Here is a 25038-nt window from a genome sequence, read left to right as displayed (position 1 = left end):
CCCTCGAGTGGTGTGCATGCAACCAAAATTCATCCAGGTGGCTACTAGCAGGAACACAGTCCTTTAGGCAAACATATGTGAGAACCAGTAAAATGTCAGTGGTTGCTTGTATAGTAAGGTCTGTGTGGTAGAAGAGAGCTGATTGTGGCTGTCACACTTTTATTTATTTATTTTTTTGATAAAGAGCATAGTCAATAATTATCTGGAGCTTCCCAGATGTTTGGTAAATTTTTTTTTGTGCTTTGGAAGTAAGTACACTTTTACATTTTTAATGCTGAAAGATTGCAGAGCCTGAAAATGGCAAGGTGTGTTGTGATTTTTTTTTTTCCCCATAGGCACTTTAGTTCTCCTGTATAGACAATGAATTGTTTAGTTCTGTTCTTGCTTGCAAGACGACAGAAAACATTGCGGCTTTTTCAGAAGTGGCTTCTGCAGAATGACGTCTCTTGTTTTCTTTCAAACTCGCAAACAACACAAATGACAGCAACGGCTATGCTGAAGGGCACAGGTAACTTCAAGACTGCTTTGCTGAACTGCTCAGGGACACAAAGGGTTCACCTTGTTTGCAGATCCATTTCCAGCTCAAGACTGAACCCTTTGTTAGAGTTTTCAGAGGGGAATGAGGTTCTGCAAAGGACCCCACCCTGCATCATTGTTAGTGCCTGTTGGCTGATAGACACACAGGACCATAGAAGGGCTTGGGCTGGCTGTTGTTATTTGAAATAGTTTCTGGACATATCTGTGGACATTCTATTTATCTAATTCATCTGAGCGGTGAAAACAGTGACGAATTAGGCTATCTAGAACATCTGTATCATTAGTTTAGGTCACAGAAAGGAGATATCTCCTGGCTTTGATCAGGAGACCTGTCCTTCCTTCTTGAAGAAAAATTTGTTCCAAGCTCTTTCTAAAAGCTTTTTAATCAGCTACGCCACAAGCAATTAACTGTCCCCACCACATGCTTTCCTTCATTTCTGTCTGTCAAACAGGCTGTTGGTGAAAGTGATATCAGGATCAAATTTGCTGTTAGCATGGAATATGGAACAGCCCATAGCTGCACAGGGAGATCAGCCAGGAGAGGTTTGAGCTGTGCAGGCCATGGACAAGAAGAGGATATTAAGGTCTGCTGCTGGTGGAAAGGCGAAGCTCAGACCTGGAAGGGATGAAGGTGTGGTATGAAGAGGTATCAGATGAGACCACTCTTCACTTCCTAATACTGTGCTATTGTCTGTCTCTGACCCCTGGAAACAACTTCAGGGATCATGGAAATATGGCTCTGCAAGGCTGCGAGAGAGGCTGTGAACAAGAAAATCTCACCTGTAAGAAGTCATCTCCAAAAAAAGACTCCAGGACAGGCTCAGCTGTGTGATATGGTGTGCGTATCAGTTCCACCAAGTTAAAATGGGCCAAGAGATTAGAAGGGCACACTTTTTTAACTCTTCTGGTTTTTAGGGTGTTCTTCAGACTGTTTCTCTGCTGCTCTGAAAGTGTATTTTTGTTTTACCCCATGCTTTGTGAACTTCTGAGTGCTTTTGCTGTCCAAATAGAAAGTTATAACTGTGAGCAGTTATATCTGATTCAAATCTATACGTTTAGGTGTAATTAACATGCCAACCTCAAGAGACTGGCAAACAGCCAACGTGCTCCACAGCACTGCCAACATCTGGCACCCTGGCTTGTCAGGAGGAATCAAAGGTGTTCCTCTCTCCGGAAGCAGACGGGCTTTTTTGGCGTCGGGAATCTGTGTGGTCCAGGAGGGAGAAACAAGTCACCAAGATTGGTCATTATTTTCTAGGACATCATTTGGCGGGGTCCTCTCGACTTTCTTCCCACCCAGTCTCTGCTGCTCTTCTGCTCTCATCACAGGGCAAAGCAGAAAGGGCAGAAATGCTTCTCTTGTGTCTGAACTCGCAGAACATTTAAAATTTGGATGAGTGCCTAGATGGGATGGGTTCGGGATGATCCCATTCTGCATTACGATTCCAGGCAGGGCAGTGTATGCGCTCACACTGCATGCTTTCCTCCATGCCGACGTGTATGGATTCACAGCTCAGAGGGCTGGAGTAATGTGGTACAGGTTGCCTATTCCCCTCGAGTCTCCTGTGGCCCACACCAGCACAGCAACATGTCTTGCATTACCTGCAAAGCAGAGGAGGAGATAATGAAGGGAATCCTGGTCATTGAAGTTGGGGTGTTGCTGACCCTGCATGTGTTGGCCCCCTTTTATGGGTACCTGGGGGGAAGTACAACCTTTGCAAGGCATTTCATGATGTCGCCTGTGCTGAACAGTCCCTACTAGGGTTTCTTTGGAGAGCGATGGTGACTGAGGGAGATGCTCAGGCCCTGGTGTCTCCAAGGCTTCTCCAAGATATACAGGGTTGCCTCCTAGTTTCACGAAAGGCACCACCGGGACCACAGGCAAGTAGCCTGTTTCTCAGGAGGCTGAATATTGCTCTCTAGTACCCTCTAGGGTTCACAAGACACAGGACCTGGGAACTCTTGGCTGTGGGATGAAGGAGCCCACAGCAGAGGAGCCTCGGGCTGGGCAGGAGGGCGAAGGAGGCACACTGGCTACCTCTTGGCTGCTCTCCTTCCACAAGGCTCTGAAGCACTGTCTGCCAGAGGGATGTAACTCGCCCTGGTCCTGCAGGCCAGCCCGAGGCCCTCACATCACCTCCGTCCCACCTACGGGGCCGAGCCTTGCAGCAGATGGGAGGGAGCGACTCTCCAGCCCATAGCCAAGTCACTGAATCACAGCATTTAGAGGCAGAGGCGTGGTAAGGATACTTGGGCTAAATCCCAACTCTAAAACAATGAGCCCGAGGGGTCTTTATTGTCCATCACAGTGCAGACAATAATATTTTTGTTGCCAGAGCAATTGCCAGCGGGATGGTGGGGACAGCAGCCCTCTACGTACCACAAGGCACAAGAAAATATTGCTCAAAAGTTGTGTCATGTTTTGGATAGCAGCTCTAATTTATTGCTTCTCCCTGCCTCTGGGGACACAATGCTGAGGCAATCCAGGAGTAGGGATGGTGCATTTTTGGAGCACAGTCAGGGCTGGACCGTCAGCATTATTTGTAAACACGGCTTAGCTCTCCTCACCAGGAATAAAAGCCACTTATCCTGCAAACAAAGCTTGTTCGACTGTAGGCCCCTTACACTGCTACTTCCCACTTCTCCTCTATTTCCTAAGGAGAAGATAAGCTTAATCCTTTTCATATTTTAATGATAGGGTAGCTAGCTTTTCAGTCCTGCTTTCCCTTTTCTTGTGTTTGGACTTGTAGACATGAGCCCAACTCTAAGCTTTGCTACATTCACTCCTTCACAGAAAAAGCAAGCGGGAGGTATTCCCAGGAAAAATCAGCCTGGGCTCAGGGCAGTACAAAAGGTCTCTCTGAGCTGGCTCTTTTCCTTTGCAGAGTCTCCTGGGGGGACATCTGCCCCTGGTCTGTGGGGAGGATCTGCTCAGAAAGGGATCTGGGGAGGCAAAGAGTGAGGAGGGCCTGGGAGGAGAGAGCCAACAGGCTTTGCCGTGGGCTGGCAGGGATGGAAGGCATGGCACAGGGCATGGCCAGCTCCTGCTGGGGGACACCCCACATGCCACCAGCAGGACCTATTTCAATGCAGTCTCTAAAGGAGTTAGATCCGTGGGCTGCTCCCCTTGAAAAAATGGGGTTGCTGGGGTGTCCTTTTAGTGGGGTCAAGGGAAACAGGGGGGCTGCAAAGAGCCTCCTGCCCTGGGGAAAGCAGCAGGAGAGAGGAGGGCTGTGGTGTATCCTGAGGCCATGACATCCCCCTGGTTTGGGGCAGTGGAGGCAGATGTGCAGCTAGGCCTCGTTTGTGTGAGGGGCTGCTTGAGGAGAAGGAGGAAGCAGCGGTGGGGCAGAGCAACCTGAAAACTCCACAAAAGCCAGGGTGTGACGTGACAAAGCAGACTGCTCGCTTCCCTGCCTTGTTCTCTCAGCGAAGGACTTGCCAAGGTGTGAAAGCGCTTGCTGTGGTGCAGGAAACCTTGGGGAGGAGGCAGGGCCAGGCCCGAGCCCCAAAACGAGAGAAATTAACTGCTGAAGAGGAGGGAAGCAACGTTGAGAAAGAAAGAGCTTGAAACCATGGAAACGGGTCTCCCCCCTCCTTCCCTTCACTCCCATCTGTATTTCCCAGAATAGACGCTGAACTCCGGTTTCTTTTGATGAAGCAGAGACTTGGGCCGGTGTGGCGGTGAGTGAAGTGGTCACTGTGAGGCGAGGTGAAGCGAAGGAACGGGAAGCTGAAGGTCTCCCTTGGCCCTCCTCCTGAAGCCGTCTCATCATCTAGAGGCAAATTAACAGTCCCCCTCTAGGTCACCCTCAAAGCCAGAGGCAGGGATTAGCAAGGGGAGTTCTCGGCACACAGCCTACTTTCAACACCCCCTGCTTATCTTGTTTGGTGCCAGGGGTTCATTTTCTCAGCTACAGAACTACTGAGCAAAATCCTGACGTCTTAGCTTGGCTCTAGGATTTCCCTCAAGAATTTATTCTTAAGTGCATGCAGACCCCACTGCCCATATTGTGGATCCAGCAAGATTTCAACAGCCGCTCCACCCACTGCTATTCACGCATGCAACATAAGGGTGAACGGCGGGAGATGGAGGGAGAGTCTTGCAGGGGAAAGTGAGATATGGAGAGCAACCGAGGAGGAAAGGGGAAGGGCTGCTGAAACGAAGGGCGAGGGAAGTGGAGGGCAAGAGCCTGATCATGCGTCCATGGAAGCAGATGATGCAAGTGGAGATTACTGGGGCCCTCTTTGATTCAGCCTTCAGAAGCGGTGTGTTCATCCATAACTACCGAAAGGGATCAGTTACGCTTACGTAGTGTTTGAAGGGGAAGGCAGCCCTAATGGGCGTCTTGCTTGAAACTGTACAAGGGGAACATTGGACCCCTGGGAAAGGCCATCTGGGGGGAGTATGGTGACTATGCAGTAATGCAGCCATCCTCTCGTCCTGTGTGTTTACAGTGGTCATCTTATCGCTCCACTTTCTAGGATGAACCCATTTTCAGGGTCCCGTTGTTACTTCTGCCGGGCTGATACTAGGTGAACACCAAGCACAAAAATTGATGCCCCATCACAGCCTCCCTCTTACTCTGAAAAAAAGAGAATCATCTACAGAGGTCTGTTCAGAAAAACCTCTTCACAGAGATGCTACTGGAGAGACAGAAACATGGTCCAGGTGAAAAGCTTTGTAATTGTTCTACTCTATTCCCAAGCATGAGATGCAGAGAAAGGGAATCTCCTCCCGGGAAGGTGAAAGGATAAAATAAAAGACCCATGAAACAAGCTGAAGATGAAACAGGGGATACGGTGAGAATTGCATCCATTACCAAGTACAGAGGAAATGTTACTCCAGGATAGTATTGGATGAATGCCTATTGATATATGTATATTTATATGAGGTGAATGGGAAAATGCTTAGCTTTGGGATGTACCAGATCCTCCAGTGAGGACAAACATCTAGAGGGGATAATTTCTAGTTAAATGGAGTTCCACACTGAAACAAGTAGTTTTCATTGTAGGCAAGGCAGGAGCAGGCTCTCTTGCTTACCTCACAGACTCTGGCACTCAGGAGAGGTAATGAGAACAAGGAGCGCTCCTGCAACTGAAGACGAACCATAGTTTTTAAAACAGAGCTGAACACACTCTGTTCTTGGCAGCGCTCATGCTTCAGCTGTGTTGAGATCAGGCTCAGCTGCACCCCTTTGCAGTAATTGCTAGCGCAGATATGCAGCATACGCAGCGCTGGGACTTCATGAGGAACACGGCCCCTTAGATGGATGCTCAGATTGCAAAACGCCATACTGAGCCCTCCCGTTGGCTCCAGGAAGTTTAATGTACAAAGAAAGTGCTTTCAAACACTTTCATCATGATAGACACTACAGGGGGCTGAGGAAGAAGCCTGTGGTCACATTAACCTGTGCAAGCTGGGGATCTGTGGAAAATATTATTCCTGGTCTATGGAGAGGAAGCCTTCCTCTTTGCAGTGGTATTTCTGGCATCGTTACAACCCCAGAAGCAGCTGAGGGCTCCTGGCTGGAATGTTGTGGGCACCTTGATACCGGAGAGAGCAATAAAAACCAGCTAAAAAGCTCTGTTTTATGTAAGAGCAAGCATATGCTACAGGTGCCCTGCCAAGGCAAAATACAACCCGGTTTATGGCCTTCTTTGTTTGTTGACATTGCGTGATCAGGACAAGAAAGAAAAATGGGAAGAGGGGATGGTTTGCTTGTTTCCCTGCTAGAAACAACAAAGTTCTTGTATTTGGGTCTTCCTTGATTTTGATGTATGTATGTTTCAGAACCAACAGATGTCTTATATCTAAAGTTACAAAGCAGCAATTGTTAACAAAGATATATTTTTCCTATGTTTGTTAGGCACCAATATTAAAAAAAATAAATGAATCCTTCAACTGAGAATGCCTATGTGATATTCTCTTTTTCTTACGATGTAAGAACTGTCTATACTTCTCACACTATGTCTTGGTATATATGAGGCTGAGTATGAAAATGGAGAGAAATCACTCTTTAAAACTGCCACAAAAACATTATTAAACATCTACCTCTTAAAGTCTATAAATTCAAAGAGTTTTTCATTGGAAGACAACTTGAAAATATTCTTTAAAGATGATGCCATAATACAGAAATTTAGAAGAATTACATTTAGAGGCAATCAGACACTTCAAACAGTTATTTTTCCCTGGTTTTGATTTTCATTATCCTTTTTTTTAACTTCATATCCTTTCTGCTCTGGCTTTTAATTCCTCCTGGAGGTCAGACAGTTGAGGCTTCCAATTCTGATTGATTGCTGAGGAAATAATGATGAGACAAAAGTGAGAACGGTGACATCATGGGAGAAACAGATGGTGAGAGCTGATGAACTTCTAAGAAACAAAGACTCTTCTGCCAATAAGCATTCCTAGAGAACAAGAAGAGAAAAACTGAGAAAAACAATCTTAGTGCATAATGCAAAGGGGGAGCACTTGGAAATTACCCTTAGACTGTCTGAAAATAAGGACAACTAGCCATTGTGGATAGCTTTTTAGACTCCCTCTAGGCCTTCAAGCAAAATTAAAACAGCACTGAACTGTGGAAGAGCAGAGAGTAGTAGATCATGCAGAGTGCAAAATCTCACAGATAATTCCAAATGATTAGGAAGATAGTTTAGAGTGAACTCAAAAAAACTCCCTCTTTGCTCAGACATGTTTGGAAAATTTGCTTTTGGAGAAGCAGAGTCCTCACCAGGCTTTTCAGTTATGGGGTGATAGCTGTGTCTTTAATGAACTTGTTGAGATCCTGATGTTGTGTAAATGTAGCTAAATTTGAAGAGGAATATGGATAAAATGACTGCCAGCCCTGATATCAAGGAAAGGAAGTTGCCTGCTGTCTTCTAGTGTGAAGAAAATGAAGAAATGGTTGGTATGGGGAGGAGGGTGGCAAAGCCTTTCAGTTTCATTCTCCTGTCATGATACTGGCATTGCGATTACTCTGGCATCTAAATATGAGAGTACTTTGTCATTACTTGGTTAAAAGCCTGCTATCTAAGGTTGCTAGACTCTCTCTGGCTGCATCGTCAGTGGGGGAAGCAGTTACAATGCCTACTCTTTACAGGATTTGGAGGAGGTCTGAATGTGTCCTCCTGTGACGACGTGGACAAGATGAGGTCTCGCCGCTGACAAGCTGCAAACTGTGCTGATGAAGTCAACTGAGTTGATACACCTTCGTGGTGTAAATTTAGAGATGAGGAGGAAGTATTTTGCCTTGCTTTACTTTGGGGAAACATGAGCAAGCATTATGGAAGGCTGCATCATATTGACATTGCTCGGTAACACGAGATAAGCAGCACTTCCCACAAATGGAGTTTTCTGTGGAGTCATTCTTCCCTTTGCTAAGACAAGGCAATCTGACTCCACCGATGGCAGCAGAAATATTTGAACCAAAGTTGTTGGGGCTCAGGGCTGAGGTTTAAGTCTAGCTGTCTTCAGGCATGTGAGTGGATACCACTCACAGACAAGGAGCGTACGGCTGTGATTCCTTCACAGAAAATCCTCTCCCTTATTTTCTATTAATATTTGATCATCATAGAAAACACAAGCATAGATATTACTTGATGCACTGCAAAAGACCCAAAGCCTGGTGAGTATTGAAGTGCTTTTGTATTAGGTGCTTTGAGGACCACACACTTTCATCTCACCTAACTTTTGATGTTTATGTTTGAGCTTACGTTCCAGGCAATCTTTATAGCCAATGGAGAGATATGCGCTTCCAGGACTTGGTTCATCTGAGCTTTTTCAACATCTACGTTAAAATGCAATTACCCGTGCCCCAGATTGCCTGTTTCTATCCACTGACTGTTAGAGTAAGTCTAGACGTCTAGCTCTGATGTAAATGCCAACATCTGGACAGGTTTATCCCACCAGCAAAACGTCCCCTGGTAAAATCCAGAGCAATTGCTTTGTTCTCTCGAAAGAACAATCAGCTAAATCAAAGATGAGAGCAGAGAAGAGTGAGGCCAAAGGAAAAGCCAAGGAGAAAGTGATAAAGGGTTCAAATTCCCACACTACTCCTGGGCTGGTAAGGAACAGAATCTGTGTGGAGGCCCAGCTTACCCCCTTATCTATGGATTTGATGGGAAGATTTTTTTAGATTTCACAGGGAGGAGACAGAACGATCTGAATGTTTGATATGGCCTGCAGAAATCACCTAATAAGTACTGGCCCTGTATGTAAATGTAGTTATCACATTAGCCTAAACTCTATGACAGTGTTCTGGCTGGAAAGAAAGAAAGAGAGAGAGAAAGAGAGAGAAAGAGAGAGAGAAAGAGGGGGAGAGAGAAAGAGGAAAGAAAGAAAAGAAAGAAAAGAAAGGAAAGAAAGAAAGAAAGAAAGAAAGAAAGAAAGAAAGAAAGAAAGAAAGAAAGAAAGAAAGAAAGAAAGAAAGAAAGAAAGAAAAAGAAAGAAAGAAAGAAAGAAAAAGAAAGAAAGAAAGAAAGAAAGAAAAAGAAAGAAAGAGAAAAAGAAAAAGAAAGAAAGAAAGAGAAAAAGAAAGAAAGAGAAAGAAAGAAAGAAAGAGAAAGAAAGAAAAAGAAAGAAAGAAAGAAAGAAAGAAAGAAAGAAAGAAAGAGAAAAGAAAGAAAGAAAAAAGAAAAGAAAGGAAGGAAGGAAGGAAGGAAGGAAGGAAGGAAGGAAGGAAGGAAGGAAGGAAGGAGGGAAGGAAGGAAGGAAGGAAGGAAGGAAGGAAGGAAGGAAGGAAGGAAGGAAGGAAGGAAGGAAGGAAGGAAGGAAGGAAGGAAGGAAGGAAGGAAGAAAGAAAGGAAGAAAGAAGGAAAGTGCTGTGGTGTTCTAGAGGAAAGCAGAGCCTCTGTGGGTTAGATCATCCATTGACAACTGTCCTTGCTTATTCACACCAGGAGCAAAAAAGCAGGGCTATGTGGTGTGTCACCAAAGGACACTGCTTCTTTTATCAGATCCCCCAGAACAAAGAAGCCGATAGATAGCTGCTTTTTCACATACTTGAGAGTACTTGACAATTTTTTCTTTTCTTTCTTTTCTACTTCTCCATCAAACCAACAGATAATAAATTCTGTCTTGGTAAATTTGAGCCTTTAAGATCCAGTGTGAAAGTTACTGAACTTGACTAAGACAGCACAGCAGAGCATTATTTTGCATTTGCTCATATGTATACCTACATATGAATTCTGTTAAAATCTCCCTCTCAAACATTAGAGATGCATATGCTTTTATATTTCCAATACTATTTTGCTTGCTCATAAAGACAATTACTATTTTTTATGAGGAACACTATCTGTGTGGCTGTGGTATATATTTATTATTGAGTTTTTTGCTATAAAAGAGTCAGTTAAAATTCATTTAGTGTAAGGGGTAAAGTATTAGTGTGACTAGTGGAAGGCAAACCAGAAAGAAATGTCATGCATAGGTGTGTATTCATATATGACTTGCCATAAAATACAACCTAAAATACGAGAGGAAGAATGTTGCTATAATTAAAAACAAAGGACTGGAAGCAAGAATATCTGGTTTCTGCTTTTGGCTGTGTCACAGACGCTCTGTGTGGCTATGGAAGGATCACTTCTCTCTCCCTTGGGTTTCCCCATCTGGAAAACGATCTAATGATACCTTCCAAAAAGGTGCTTGAGAAGCATGACTCATTAATATTTGTAAATATCTTGGGATCAAAGGGCCCGCAGATATACGATGTACCATATGATTATGCTGCTGTTCTTTGCCAATTTCCCTTCGCTGTGAGGATGAGATCTTTGTATTTATTGCTTGACTCAGAAAAAGGCCCCATGGGACTCCGTGTTTTTATTGACTCCAGATGAAGTTTTCTCATGTTTACAAATAAAGCGATAACTTACTGACCCCCAATGCCCACCGTGTGAGCCCAGCCTTGTATCTGGCTCCAAGAGTGGTTATTCCTGGTGCATGGCAATAATCAAAATGCTACATTTCTGGTGAGCAGAATCGGCTTTCTGTCTCATGGATGGATCCTGTGGGGCTAACACAGAGGGAAAAGCCCTGGGTGGGTTCCAGGAGTAAGCAGACCCAGGCAGGCACAGGGAGCTCAGCTGTGCTGTAAGGAGTGCTCGTGGCTACAGATATTTTGCAAAACTTGACGTGAAGCTGTTGTAGTAATGGTTGGTCCTGTGTTCCCTATCCTGGGATGTAGATGGTTTACAGTTCTTCTTATGAGGCAAATAGCTTCTGCAGCTGCTTCATGGTGGGGACGTTTCAGAGCTAGAAGAGCCAGACAGCAGCTCCTGCAAAATATTTTCTCTAGCTGAAGGGAATGTATCATCAAACCAAAATGGTTCTGCAAATACTTGAAAATAAAACCAGGGTTGTAAACTTGCAGCCAGCTATTGAAGTGTGTGAGAAATTCTGAATGCGTTGGAGTCCACTGGTAGATAACAATTCCAGAGAGTGATTCTGCACAGCTGCAATCAAAGCATGTCATCAGCCCTTAAAATACAAAATTTACTTCAAAATTTACTTATGGTTACTTTGTTGTCCAGGGAAAGCTGAAAAAGTTTGCAGTCTGGTAAAATGAACAGGTAGCTTTTGGTTACTGGAACACTCACATCTTTTGGAGATGGGTAGAAACTGTGTTTTGCTTAAAATATAGTGGTTGAGCAATTCTGACACAGCTGCATTTCTCCAAATGCACCATACAACCCGTTGGAGAAGAAAGAAGTGTGGTGGCCTAAAGCCAACATTTGCTAAATTATGGGCAGGAGTTTTACTCAGGGGAAAAGTGCTTTAGTTTGGGGTAATTTTGAAAAAAATTATTATTCAAAAATGTTATCTTCATGGGAACAAGAGGTTGCAGGAGAGGCCAGGGCCGACCACTTTGAGCAGGAAATTATTAACGATTCTTATCTTCTGGAATTTGAGTAGATTTGGTTGGTGATCTCTATAGAACAATATTTATCTTTCCCTGATGGACTTTCTCTTTGGCTCCACCAGCTATCAGAATTATAACCTGGCGTTCTGCATGAGTGTGCTTGTAACTGTGAGCTGAGGGACTGGGGAGCAAAGACAATAGAATTATGGTTACGGTTGGCAAATTGTGAAGACTTTCTGTTTAAAGGTTGGATGGTAATCACAGGAGATTGGGTTTTGTGATTACTAAAGGTCCTTCACTCCCCTTTCCCATGCAAGTCTTTGCCTATGCAGAGCTGCAAGAAAGTGCATGGAGTGAGACTTTCTGTTTTTTTAATGCTATTAATATGAGTTAAGATTTCAGTCTGTTTTTCTGTGCTGTTTATGTTGTTTCTGTGTTTATGAGAGGAAAACCACAATTGTTCTTTGGAGATCTTCTGATGTTTAAAACTTTCACTCAAATTCATATCTTCCTCAATCTCTCAACTGCCCTGTACAAAGTTTCTCGTTTTCTTCTCTTCCTACACCACCTTATCTGTCCTTCCTCACTGTGCTATCTTGTCCCATAAATACCCCAGAATCTATATGTTTGTACGACTTCAACTATTTTTCTTACACTATCTTGAGCTATTTCTGCTGCATATGCAATAGTAAACAATGATAGCACAAACTGATGGTGTTTTTTACTCTTTGTATATAAATATGTCTAATCCCAGTTGTTGGGAGAAGTTACTCTTCCCTTCCTTGCTTGAAAACTGGTTGCGTATGGGCTAACAGTGTGCAAATTGTCCTGCCCCAGAGGAAATCAGTGCTGGATTCCTTACCAGATAGGCCAGAGATACACTAAAAATTTAACTTATCACCATGGGGCCATGCTGTCCCTGTTACAGCCAGGTCTGTGCACCCTTCTTGCTTTATTCCAAGTGTGATGGTGGCGGTGTGCAGTCCACAGACCAGACCACACGCTGGTCTGTTGTATTGATAGGCATATCGGAGACCTTCTGGATAGAAAGCCTGGGCCGTACTTGTCCCGATGAACCATCTTCTTCTGAAAGGGTGGGCTGGGGTTGAGGGGAGCTTCAGCAGGAATTGACAAGGTTATTTTGGCAGGCAGATATTGCCAGAGAGATAGAGGCATCCTACGGGTTTTTTGAGTCTTTGGCTCTCTTAGGTTCTCTCTGAGTTTCCAGCTCTCTGCAACTGAAGTAGAATCCTGGTGTTCTTCTCTGGGGTTTAGCAGACTTGCCCTAAAGTCCTCTACACAAAGAAAATGCTCAGAGTAGCTTCAGCATGCAGAGGATCAGGCCTTCTAATGGCCTAATGGGATCTGGGGAGCACAAGAAATATGAGGTGCAAGGCCAGTTGCATTTCACTCTGGAATTTATCTATCTTCTCGCAGCTAGAATGCATTCCCTGGAAAGCCCAACTAACATGCTCTTCCATTAGCTGCATGTTAATTATTACCAGCTATCTCAGAAACGGAAATCTTCACTCATTTTTCTCCTTAAACCCTATCTTCAGCAGCAAACGTCTCTCTTCAGAGGGTGGCAGGCAGGACGGGTCAGGGGACAGAGGCCATTCCTTTGAGTTAGTACTCCAGTAACTGGCTTCTTAGTAATAACAACAACAACAACAATACTAATAAGTTATTTATTAGCAATCTATTTCTGCCGGGGTTACGACCGCGCTGTCAGAGTGCACAGGTAATGGGATTGTGCTTCTACTTCCAGCCATGAGTCATGCAAAGCATGAGGTAACATTCAAGTGAGTTAATGACATTCCTGTTCACACGCCTGCCCAATGGCTCTCTGTAGCTCTTTGATGCTGTTGAGTCTTTCCTGCAGTGGCCTTTGCAGGCAGAGGCTTCCTTGGCTTGGATGACGGTGATTACCCAGCCTTTATTTTCCTGCTAGCATCAGCCAAATAAAGAGGCATTCCTCATTGCTCCCCTCATCCAGGCTGAAAGTCATGCCCTGTTGAAGCACACTGGGGAGGGATATTTTAATCCTGCATGCCTCCAGGCAGGTAAGTGGATGCCGTCGTGATCTTTGTCTATATCTCACCTCCAGAATTCAAAGTAGTCAGAAAACTAAGTCAGAATTGGGCCAGGCTGTAGCAAGGGCCGAGCGCCAGTGTGACCAGCAGGGGGGAGTGTGGGCAGCACGAAAATGTCGTGGCTTTGCTGCTAGGGGAGAAACCAACGAGTGACCGAACATGGTCCAAGGGTCTGCATGCTGTTGATGGGAGTCCGCTCTGCGCCCCTTCCCCACTCCCCCACAATGCTGGGGTTTGACCTTGGCAAGCTGCTCACCTCAGGAGTTACCTTGCCAGCCCCAAAGTTGTCTTTAGCTACCCGAAATTTTGCCTCTGACGCAAGTCTGAGGGAGCTGCAAAGCCGCTCTCTGTAGCCGAGTGGAGAGATGGGCATTTTCAGGGTCTTTCTACAGGTACCTCTTGTGGGATTACAGTCTTGTTGCCGGGTTGGAGGACTGTGGAGAGTTGGGCACATGGGGATGGGTTGGGAGGCGTGGAGTGCCCCGTGAGGACTTGAACATCATAGAAAGCAGGAAGGAAGGTAATGAAGCAGTCTGCTGGTCCTGGCTGCGTATATGAAGAGGGGAAAGAGGCCGTCAGGAAGGGCTTCGCTACTGGATGTGGAGAAACAGCACTGACTGATCAGAAGAAAGGTGTGAATCCCTAACACAATGAATGCAAGCAACAAATATACATGCAGAATCCATCAATTTTTTATAAGAGCACAGATTCAGAAACATAGGGCAGAAAGGACTACTGTGACCATCTCATCTGATCTGCATAACACCTGGTAAAGGACCTTCCTGAGTTCATCTCTGATTGAATTAAGAAGAAACGTTAAAGCTCTTTTCTCAGAAAAAAAAAGTGACTGAAAGATATCTGGCTGTCAAGAAACCCACCAGAGCTTCTTGCAGTTTTCCCCAATGACCAAATGATGGCCAAATCACCCATGACCTTCTCTTTCATCCAACGAGCAGGCTGCATCCTGGCAGCTCTGAAGCATGGCATCTTTTCCAGTGCTGCAGTCATCCTCTGGCCCTTCTCAGCACCCTCCCGGCTCCTCCCTGCCCAGCTCACAGCGCCAGGGCTGCACGCAGTGATCCCAACAGCAGTTGTCTTGGTGTGAAAGGCTGGGATAATGCAACCTCCCTTTTCCTGTTTGATATTTCCTGTTTGTACAGCCTGGGATCTTATTACCCTTGACACTATATTTCACACTGGCACATATATCCATGACCTCCAAGTCCTCTCCAGATTTCAGGCTTGCTTTGGTAGAAATCCCCTTTCGTCAGGAGGTCTCCTGTTTTGTTCCACAGCTGTGATTCACACATTTCTGCAGTAACATGCATATCGTTTGCAAGGGCCCAGGTAATCCATGCTGTTCTGCACCAAAGACATATCCTCTTCCTTACTTAATAGTTCCATCTTTGTGCCATCTTCAGGCTTCAATGGGAATCATTTTGTGTGTCTTTCTGAGTTCGATTTGAAGGGTCTGCACCAAAAACACCACCTGCCAAATGGTGACTCTTAGCTCACGGTGTCATATCCTGAGATGCACTAGTTAGCCAGTGTTTAATCCAGTCAATAAGATCCATGCTTATTTTATATCGTCCTATGCCATGAACTAAAATACCCTGAAGAAGTCCAAGTAAATTACATCAACCCTGGTAATCTCTGTCATGCAAACTTGTAACCTCACTGAAAAAAAGCCGTCATTATTCTAATTAGATCCATTTTCTACGTATCTAGGCTCACTGATGTGAATTGTACTATCCCCTTTAATTCATTCTTATAAATTCTTGCTTCAGTCCATTTGGTTATGCCGCCCTGCAGCCATACACTTACCCGCATCATGTTTGCAGTCATAGAAATGATTGGAAAGGACACCGGAGAACTGGAGGCCAACCTCCTGCTTGGAGCAGGACCATCACCAATGCTGGATCAGGTCAGCTTGGCTCTGTAGGGCTGAATACCGACAAGCTTGGGACTGAAGGCTCCACCAGCTCTCTGGGTATCTTGCTGCAGTGCCACACAAGCTCCTGTGTTTGCTCATTTTAATACTGGCACAATGCCACTTTGCTTCTAGACCTATGAAACCTGTTTCCCAAAACTTATCAAAGTCACTCACAGTCTTTTCTGCCAGCTCTTTTAACGTTTTAATGCTTTGAAAAGTTGGCTTTTTTTTTTTTTTTTATCTTTTCTTTTCTTTTTGTCCCTTGAATCTAAATTGCTGCCTTCGGGCTTCTTACACTTCTGTTAATTTTTTTAAAGTTTCCTAAGATTCCAATTGAGAAGGAAATATGTGTTGTCACTGTACAAAGTCTAGACTGATCATATTAATTGGCTACATCTACATTCTCTGAATCATTGCTGGATATTTATTTTGCCACTATTTCCATGCAGAAATAGACCAGAATTGCTTTATGATATCCTTTGTTTTGACTCAGATTAAAAAAGACATCTTATTGCCCTTAAATCTACTGTCCACAAATGTCTTCCTGTCCTCCTATCAATTTTCTACAGTTGAAATCAATTAAATTAGCTGTCACATTATCTATTGTTGTCAGCTTCTCTCTTCCCCCTCATATCTACATATACACAAATCCATACAGAGAGCACATCTACATATTTAATTTTTGCAACTGCTTTATTTTCCCTCTAACCAAACTTCTTTCTCAATTGTGATATTTCAGCACCAATAAAATATTCAGTTTCCCAACTGTTCCATTTCTTCTATTTGCATTTCTCTCCCAGCTGATTTAGCCCAAAGCTGAATTGTTTTCAGCTCCAGGAACTGGCCCTTTTAAAACTCCATGTTTGTACATTAGTAGCTTGGACTTTATTCTGTTTGCCTATAACAAGTCACACTAGTTTGGCTCTAATCAATAACTCATTTTTAGTTCTGTAGCTAGTAGTCTTCCTCTGGTGCAGAATACCAATAGGGAATGAGTTTCTACCGAAGGAAGGTGTTTTGGGATGTCCACCGTGACCCCTCCTACGCCACTCTGCCTCAGTTCTGCCTGCAGATGTGTGGTAGCTGTCATGGCATCACCTCCCATGCTGGTGTAAGCATTGTCTGAGCTGCTTGATGCAATATATGCACAACTCAAATCTCTCCTTGCTCACAGCAGGCTGTTTTGCTCTTAATGTTGCAGAGCTTTGGACTTGGACATACTTTGGTGCCTTTGGAACAGGAGTGGCCAGCAAATGAACTGCCCTGGATAATTTTTGCCCCTGTTTGCCGGCAGGTGACTGTCCCCGAGGTGTCAGCAATGACAGAGCTCAGGCCATCTCCTGAGGGATGGCACAGAGGCGCTGTGCTGGCTGCCTCCAGCTGTGTGCTCGGGTGCCTTTGGCTAACTGCTGCCCAGCAGTGGGCAGGGACCTCCCCATGGCCGTGGTCTGATTCTTGTCTGGTTTCTTCTAACTGGGCCACATCCACTGTAGGTTAACGCTCCTGGTGAGGGGAGAGAGACCTTCAGAGACCTTTGCTCCCCCGGCAGCAGATGGGATGCAGAAGAGAAGTGCCCCCATGATCCCGGTGAGACACAGACCTGGGAGAACAGGCAGCCGACGGCCACTTCCTAAATTGCGTGCACGTTGTTGGAGAACAACGCAGCCAGCTCAGGACACCTCAGCAGCTACTTAACGAGCCTTGACTCATCCGAGTACGCCAAACTTTCGACTAGATGAAATCGACACTGGCTGATGCAGCTCCTCCATTCCCACTGCCCAGTCCAGGGCAAAATGAAAGGCAAGCGTTTTCGACCGAAACCTGGCACAAGGCACCGGCCACCGGCCTCAGCTCTGTACACCACAGGATGCTGTCCAGTGGTGAGGCCAGCCCGCACATGGTCTGCACCTGGTCAAGGATGAAAATTATTAAAGGAGACAACTCCTTGGGCAACCACGTCATTCTCCAAGGTGGTAGCCCGTGGGCTTCTCAGTGTCTCTGCTGTGGCACAGATTACATTGTGTCCTGACTGGTTCTCCTCTTCTCGTGAGACCCTCCAGGCACGGTACTTTGGGTGCTTTTCCACCACCAGCACCTCCATCTCCTCACCACATGTTCTGTGCCCAAACCTCTCCTCCATCCTGGGCAGGACAGGAACAAGGGTACACACACAGGAGAGATGTTCATCACCGGAAGAACAGAAGTGCATCACAACTAAGGTTTTGCTGCCACCCCTTCCTTTCAAAGACTTCAAAGCCACCTTCCTTTTGAACAGACAAGGCCAGCTAGATCACAGACACAGATGCTGCTTCAGTAGAGCTCTGCAGCTGGAGCCATTTGCCATTGCAAGGTCCTTCCGCTGAGTATGCCAAAGCCACAAAGGATCAAAGGGTGAAATGCAGTGAAATGGGTCGGTGTTCAATGGAGGGAGTGAGAAAAAGTGTCAGAGAAGGGACTGCTGGTCTCCAGAGCCAGGCTAGCTAGGCGGACACGGTCTTGCATGAAGCACTCTTAGAGTTTGGTGCCTGGTTTCGTTTGCTTAATTGTTTGTTTTCACAGATAGCATTGGGTTGTGCAATCATTTTCTTTGAAAATGGGATTCAGCTCACGTTATTTCACCTAACTGAGCTGATGTTGAGTGAAGCAAAAGCTGTTTTGCTGGCAAGCCCAGTCCCCATCCAGTGTCATGTACTCAGGATGTTGTCTCAGAGAATGGTTGTCTTGTCCTGATGTCAGGCGAGTCCTGGGGCCCCAACCCAGCACTGTGCCTTGCAACTGGGAGACGTAAAAGACCTCTCCCCCACTCCAATAAAATAAAATAAATTAAAATTAAATAAATTATAATAGTGGCACTAACTCAGCCTGCTTCTCTTCTCTTATATTTACAAAGTGTCCGGCTCAAGACTTGAGCTGTCCAGGTATAAATGCATTGCTGTAAGAGTTGTTTTATGGCTCACTTTCCAAGAAAACAAGCTGCTAGGTACTTCTTAGGAAGGACTAGGAAGCGTGTTTGGAGCAAGGACTGTGCCTTTTCCTTTGCCTCACATCATAACGAGTAGAAAGCACTGCCCTGTGCAGGTCTGGATCACTGCCCTGATGGTCCTGTGCTGCCCTGGACATAGCGCAGACAGATAAGATGTTAGGGGATAACATGCTAGCACACCCACAACATAGCTGTCCTGAAATGTCCAGGAAGGGGATGAGATAAAGCCGCACTGCATTTTTTTTTTCTTCCAGAACAGAGATAATACATTAAATTCACTGGAAATTTGCAAACCCTTCCTCGGTCCACCATGCTTTGGAAGAATTAATATGGCCCCTTAGAGAGAAAAATAATGTAAATGGGAATACAGACAATTGAAAAGTAACTTTACTCTGTCAAACTATAGATGTCAGAAGCTAAGCTCTTTGACCTATAGCTTAGTTCCAGAAAAAACATTTCTTTTTGGATGAACAGAAAATAAGCTGGAAATGATGAAACCGATCATATGTTTGAACTTTAATTTTGTTGATGGATGACAGTTGTATGAATAGCTGTCCCTGCAGTTTTTGTTTTAAATCTTCTGGGCTTTTAATGTTGACCTTTCTGTGAATTGGTGACATCACAAAACCTATTACCCAGTTTGGATTTTGCCAACCTTCTTCAAAAGTAGTTTTATTTATGAATATCATTTTTGTAAGAAAGAGGGTATTTCTGGCATCTCAGGCATCTTAAGCTCTGACTATGTTTTGTCCTGCTGGTGTAAAAGAGGTTTTCCCAGAACTGACACTAGCGAAGTGTTGTCTCGAGTTGAGGCTGTTTGGACCAAAGTTCCTGCCTCCAAGATTTGCCCTAAGAACTTTGTTTCGAAATTCGGAGAGGAAAAAGGAATTTTGGAAATCATTCTTTGCAAGGAGAAGGCTGATGATCTTGGCTGAGGATGAGGAAGGCTGTCTCTTAAACTCTCCAGAAACGCTGTATGGGCTGCATTTCAGATCCAGAGCTGAGAAGCACTCCCCCAAGAGACCGAGAGCTGGAGAACTCAGGAACCTCCTCATAGTCTCTTTGCCCTTGTTTTGATCTTTTTCTAGCTGGAGGATTGCCCAGCTGCTTTTGGGTGTGAAGGTGTGGCGCTGGGCAGACAGCCACCAAGGTGTGTGGGCATCTGTAAGGTCCAGACACAGAAGGAATTTAAGAAAACTCCCCTGCTTTGAGCAACTCGATGTGCTCTCAGGAAATTGCTCACTGAACTGTATTCAATATGTTCTGCTTAAGGTCCTGACGAAACTGAAATACTATCTTGTGTAAACTGTGATTCAAAAGAGTTATCAAATTGCCATTTATCCAAAACAATTTGTTGAAGTCTGTTATTTAAAAAAAAAATAAATTGCATGTTTTTTGGAGTGGTGAGCCAGACATTAATATAGCTCTGTGATGGAAGCTTTACAATTGTATCTATGGTTTGTGGTTTACACGTCAGATAATAATCTAGTTTCAATATGGAAATATTTAACTGGCATCCAGTTATAGATCTGATTGATTGCAACTTCCTTCGGTCGGGTTTTATAACCTGCGTGGTAGAGCGGGCAGGAGTTCTTGAAAGGCTGGGGCAGTCACGGAGGTGAGCGTGGGACGGTCACGAGTGACTTGTGGGAACGGGGTGGGAGGAGGACATGGTGCAAGGAAGCCTTCAGTCATCCGTGGGGAAGTGGCGTCTGGGGACGGGGAGGTTCCCTACCTCACACCCTAATTACTGGGGAAGAGGCACGGGCGTTGCTTTGGTGCACATACATTTCACGCCCCTCTGCTACCCTGGGATGGGGAACCCCAGACAGCTGGCTGGTAGATTTCCTCAGCTTTTCACCCTAAGGAAGAAATAACCCCCAAACCTCCCCCTTTTGTTGGATGGAGTATTTGGGTCTCTGAAGGAAAAAGGAGGTTTCTGGGTTTCTTCTCTTGCTTCTTTCTTCTAGGGGAGCACTCGTGAGGGGCCTGAGCAAAGGTGTGATTTGTCACAAGACATATCCACGCTCCTATTCCTCTGGCCTCAGGATTTAATCTGACTGTCAGATCTGTGGGCAGGAGGGAGTTTCTCCACGATCATGTAGATACCACCAGTCGGGGTTTGCTATCTTCCTCTTTGATGTGGAGCACTGACAACTTCTGACGGTCGTGTGGGGCATGGGTGCAAACAACAGCCTGCTGCTGCCGGCCTTTGGGGAGAACCTCGTGCTCTTCTCTCTTTTTGTGGCACATCACATTTGTGGCGTTTGGCTTTTGGTACGGCTCTGAAGAGTGGTGTGAAGTGCTGGGAGGGACTTTGTGACTCATGGCACGTAGAATAGATGTTTTGAGGGTTTCTCTGGACTGGAGACCCATTTAAATGTCCTTGCAGAGGACTGCACGTGCTGACTGTCCATCTTATGTGTCCCTCCATTACTCATTTGATGCATCACTGGTGTGATTCTGATTTGATTGTTGTATTGGTTTATTTATTGCTCAAGTCAACATCATTAACGGCCTCTTGATTTGTGGGGAGTGATAAGCATGCTTGAGTTTAGTTTTATTTTTGCTTAGTAGCTACCAAAACGTGGAAGTCTGAGTCCAAATCATACCTTCTTCAGCAAGCAACCCATGTCCAGCACCTGGGACAAACGTCAAGTGACCAACCTAAAGCAGCAGAAGAGCTTTTCTGAAAACAGCCTTCGGCTCTTCGACCCCTATCCATGAAAAATACCCACTCCCAACGCTGGGAGTGCAAAGTAAGAGCTCCAGGACAAATGATAATAAATGAGCCCAAATGAATTCTCCCCTCCAGGAAATGATTTAATATGTAAGGCTGCCCCATCAGATGTTTCTCCTGGGACTGTGATGTAAGTGTAAGGTGAAGTACTTTCACAGTAACCGTGTGCGTATTCCTACTGGCTCTATTAGCTGGGGACACATAAGTCGGGGTCAGGATGTCTGCACCCTTAGGCTGACATTATGTGTAGTTTGGGCAGGAAAAAAAGCTGTTTCAGCCCCTTGATCTCTCCGTAGATATTAAAACAATCCTGCTGATAGCTGACGACCTGTCCTGTTTCCTCCGCTTGTCACTGCCTCTGCTGCTTGCTGCAAAAGGGTCAGATGAAGATCCAGTGATGGAGATCAGCTGGAGAGTGAGGAAGGGGAGCAACTCCTCGCAACCTGCTGCAATTATAGACTACGGGAGAAGCACCTGGCGTCCAGAATCAACTCGTGAGGATGATCTGAGTGATGCTGCTGCCCCTCGAGTCTTTTTATCTTTTCAGGAGCTGAAGCTTTCTGGACAAACTCCTGAGTGACAGAGGCAAGTGAAACTGCCAGTGGGTGGTGCATGGGCATCTCTAATGCTTGCAAGCGCAAGCCTCGCGCTCTGCCCGTGCCCGCTGCATGTATTCTATTTATACCACAGCAGAGGGAGCGTTGGCAAAGCATCTCAGAGGAGCCACCTTTTGTTATACCTACAGCTACTCCCTTCCCTGTCCGTACAACTGATGCAAAAATCATCACAATATCGTGGATTGTGGAGTTAAGTGATCCGCTACCTTGTGACTGCGCCGCCGCGGCCGTAGCCTGGTTTTGCATCGCTGTGATTTCTTGCGAGGAACGAAGCACCTGAAATACGCTAGGACTTTTGGGGTCTGCTCACCTGCCTGCTTCTCTCTACACCCCACTCCATCCCGGCCTTTTTTTCCGTGCCTGCCAGGCGGCCCCATCGAGACGTTGTGCTTCCTCGCGCTGTTCTCCAGGCTCAGCGCTGAGGGACTGTACTTGAAATCACAGAGTGAGCTGCGTGTTAAGAAATAGCTCTGGCACTATGATGTTCAAAATTACTCTTTGTTTTCCTGACTTCTCTCCTAATTTAGATTATCCAAATCCAGATTCCCCCCAGACTTGCCCACGAGATGGAATTCTAAGAAAATATTGTTTTGTTTCGTTTGTTTTTTAACGCCTGCATTTCTCACATTTCCTGTTCCAATTTCAAAGTGGGCCTGAGCTCCTCTACTAACACTGCTCTGGCTGTTATTTCGGGGACCTGAGAGAGGGGAGAAAAATAAACGATGTGCAGGGAATGTGATTCTTGGGTTTCCCCCTGTTCAGCCACAGGTTCCTTGAGGTGAGCCGGTGAAGAGTTACTGACATTCCTCCCTTTTCAGGTCAAACAGAGGGATGAGATGCAGGCTATTACTAGCACGGGGCAAGGTATTAAAAAATGGATGCCTAAATTTAGGCTCCTAAATTTGTATTTTGAGCCCCTAAATATGGGCTTGATCCCGTGCCCTTTGAAGTCTGTGCCAAAGCTGCCCCTGAATTCAGTCTGTAAGATGAAGTCCTAAATTATGGTCAGGTTCTTCAAAGTTCTCCGTGCCTCACAGCTCCAAGTCAGTCGTCACTCAGCCTCTTTGCAAATCACGCGTCCTACTCGCTGCAGTGCCTAAACATGGAGCTCGTGCTTTTAGGTGTTCCATATTTAAAATCCTGCCCCCTGATTCCGTGTTCCTTTCTGTCTCGGGAGCCGTCGACGTGAGGAAGACACCAAGGCTAATGAAGCAGCGTAGCCACGACACGCATTGATCTGCTTTTTTTGGTGAGCGGTACTTAGCGCGAGCACCGCGGATTCTGTAGCAATGTCAGCATCTCCCGTCCCCGTATTTATTACGGTGTAACTCTAACATGGGAGGCACATGAGTGTCCCCGCTTGTGCCAGAATTCGTGCAAGTACATGACCGCTTGCACAAACTTCACACGCGCCGCTCTCCTGGTAGCAGGATGTTGGCAGGTGGGAAGATCACAGGATCCAGACGAAACGTAAGACGAGCTGAGCAATCCTGTAGCGGTAATTTTAGAAGCTGGGTTCTGTACATTATTTACAGTACATTGTAGCTCGGTGGGGGTAAGGCTCCCCCTCTCCACTGGCGGGTTTAATCTTTTCTGTTGGGTTTCTGTGGGGGACTTTCCAAAGTGCAGCAGCCCTGGGGATTTCATCCTTCCAGAGGAGTGTGAAAACACAAGTTATTTGCAGCAGAGCTACGTTCATTCATAAAATGTTCACCTAGCGGGAAGGGAAAAAGGCCCCTAGGGAAAAAAAAAAAAAAAGGCCCCTTCTACCAAATACAGGAAAAAAAGCGAATTATCTGCTCTCTGCTGGTCTGAAGAGCAGAGGCCTGGCGTGAGGAGGGAGCTGCTCGCAGTGAGCTGTGACAGTCGGAAGCAGCTCCTAGCTCCAGGACCTCCAGCCTGGCTTTGCCTTCAGTTAGTGAAACATCCCCTCGCTTGCCCCAGGGGGAAGCCTCCCTATCTCCGGGAGGACGTTTTTGGCAGTTGCGTTCTGAATATGGGAAACTCCAGATATTTTGGACGGATATTTGTTTCTTCAGAAACTCTTTGCAACAATTAGTTAAAAGAAAAAAAGAAAAAAAGAGAGAGAGCAAAGGAAAAAAGGATTCTTTTGCAACGTTTGAACAACACCCACCATTCCTCTGAAGAAACGTGATCCCTGAGGGGACAGGGATTATATCCTTCCCCAGGGTTTTGCCTGGGCTGGATTTCTCCCCTCGCCCAGGGGTGCAGGATGCCCCGCAGCCGTGGGGCTGGGTGGGAGCTGGGGAGGCTCCTGGCTCGGACCGAGCTGCCACCCGCCTGCCAGCCTTCCTCGGGATCGGCAGGACCCCGGCGACTTTCCCCAGTACCGCACGAAGGGGTGACACAAACCGGTTAAAAAAAAAACAAAGGGAAGAAGGGGTCTAAGATGTGCCGAGAGCAAAGATTTTATTCGGATTTATTTTTATGTTTTGTGTGTTCCCCTCAGCCAGCAGGTGCCTCTATAGAGCCAACGCTTTGCCTGTATCAGTGGGAGTCTGTGGCACAGTGCTGGAATACCTGCTTTCTAACGATGATATGGCCTTTTCTTTCTTCGGTGTCTTTTTCCCCTTCCCCTTCCTCCAGCCTGTGGCGAGCCCCAGGAAGCTGCCGGTCTGGACTTCCACCCCGTCCACCACCGAAGGTCCTTGGGGGACGGCGGCAGGAGGGAGACCGATCTATGTCGACACGCGTGTGTTGCTACTATATCCCACAGGAGGAAATTTCGCGGGTGACACGAGCGAAGGAGCTCGGTTGGGGAATGCCTGCGGTAACCCCGGGGAGACGGAGACACCTTTTTGCCCTTCAAATACCTTCCCAGAAAGCGGGACGGGGTTTGCCCGGCAAGATCTCCAGTATAATGCCCTTCTGCAGGCAAAGGCTGGTGCGGGCAGGCCCCGCGACCTAGGGGGGCTGGAGCTGGATACAGAGAAATAAAACCCAACCGAGGATGCGCCCCCTCCCCTTTGACACGTAGGTGCTAAGAAATCACCGCAGCTGCAAAGCAAAGGGCTTGGGGGGCCGGGCGGCGGCCGGGATGGCAATTTGTCCCCTGCTGCCCCCTCCCCCCAAATGGCTCTGCTGGACTTTGGAGCGATTCCCACGGGCGGGCGAGGTGAATTTTGACCCGAACTCACGCATCGCTCGGCGGGGCAGAAAGCGCGCCCGTGGGGCTGCCGGGGTGGGGCGGGTGGGGGAAAAAGGTGGGCGCGCATCGTGGGAACCGCGGGTGGGGGACGGGGTGGGGGACACGATCCC

General features: G+C 46.2%; 1 long non-coding RNA gene across 1 annotated transcript; it reads left to right on the top strand.

Annotated features, from left to right (window-relative positions):
• The first annotated feature begins 10230 nt into the window (after nt 1-10230).
• On the top strand, nt 10231-24952 carry LOC308192935. The gene is made up of 3 exons (XR_013949231.1): nt 10231-13456; nt 21439-21727; nt 21888-24952. It is a non-coding gene; the product is annotated as an uncharacterized lncRNA (long non-coding RNA).
• Nucleotides 24953-25038: the final 86 nt, after the last annotated feature.

Source organism: Anser brachyrhynchus (assembly GCF_964034855.1).
Source record: "Anser brachyrhynchus genome assembly, chromosome: 3".
Classification (NCBI taxonomy): Eukaryota; Metazoa; Chordata; class Aves; order Anseriformes; family Anatidae; genus Anser; species Anser brachyrhynchus.
The sequence above is the reverse complement of the archived record's forward strand: the minus strand, read 5'-3'. Positions and strand labels throughout refer to the sequence as shown.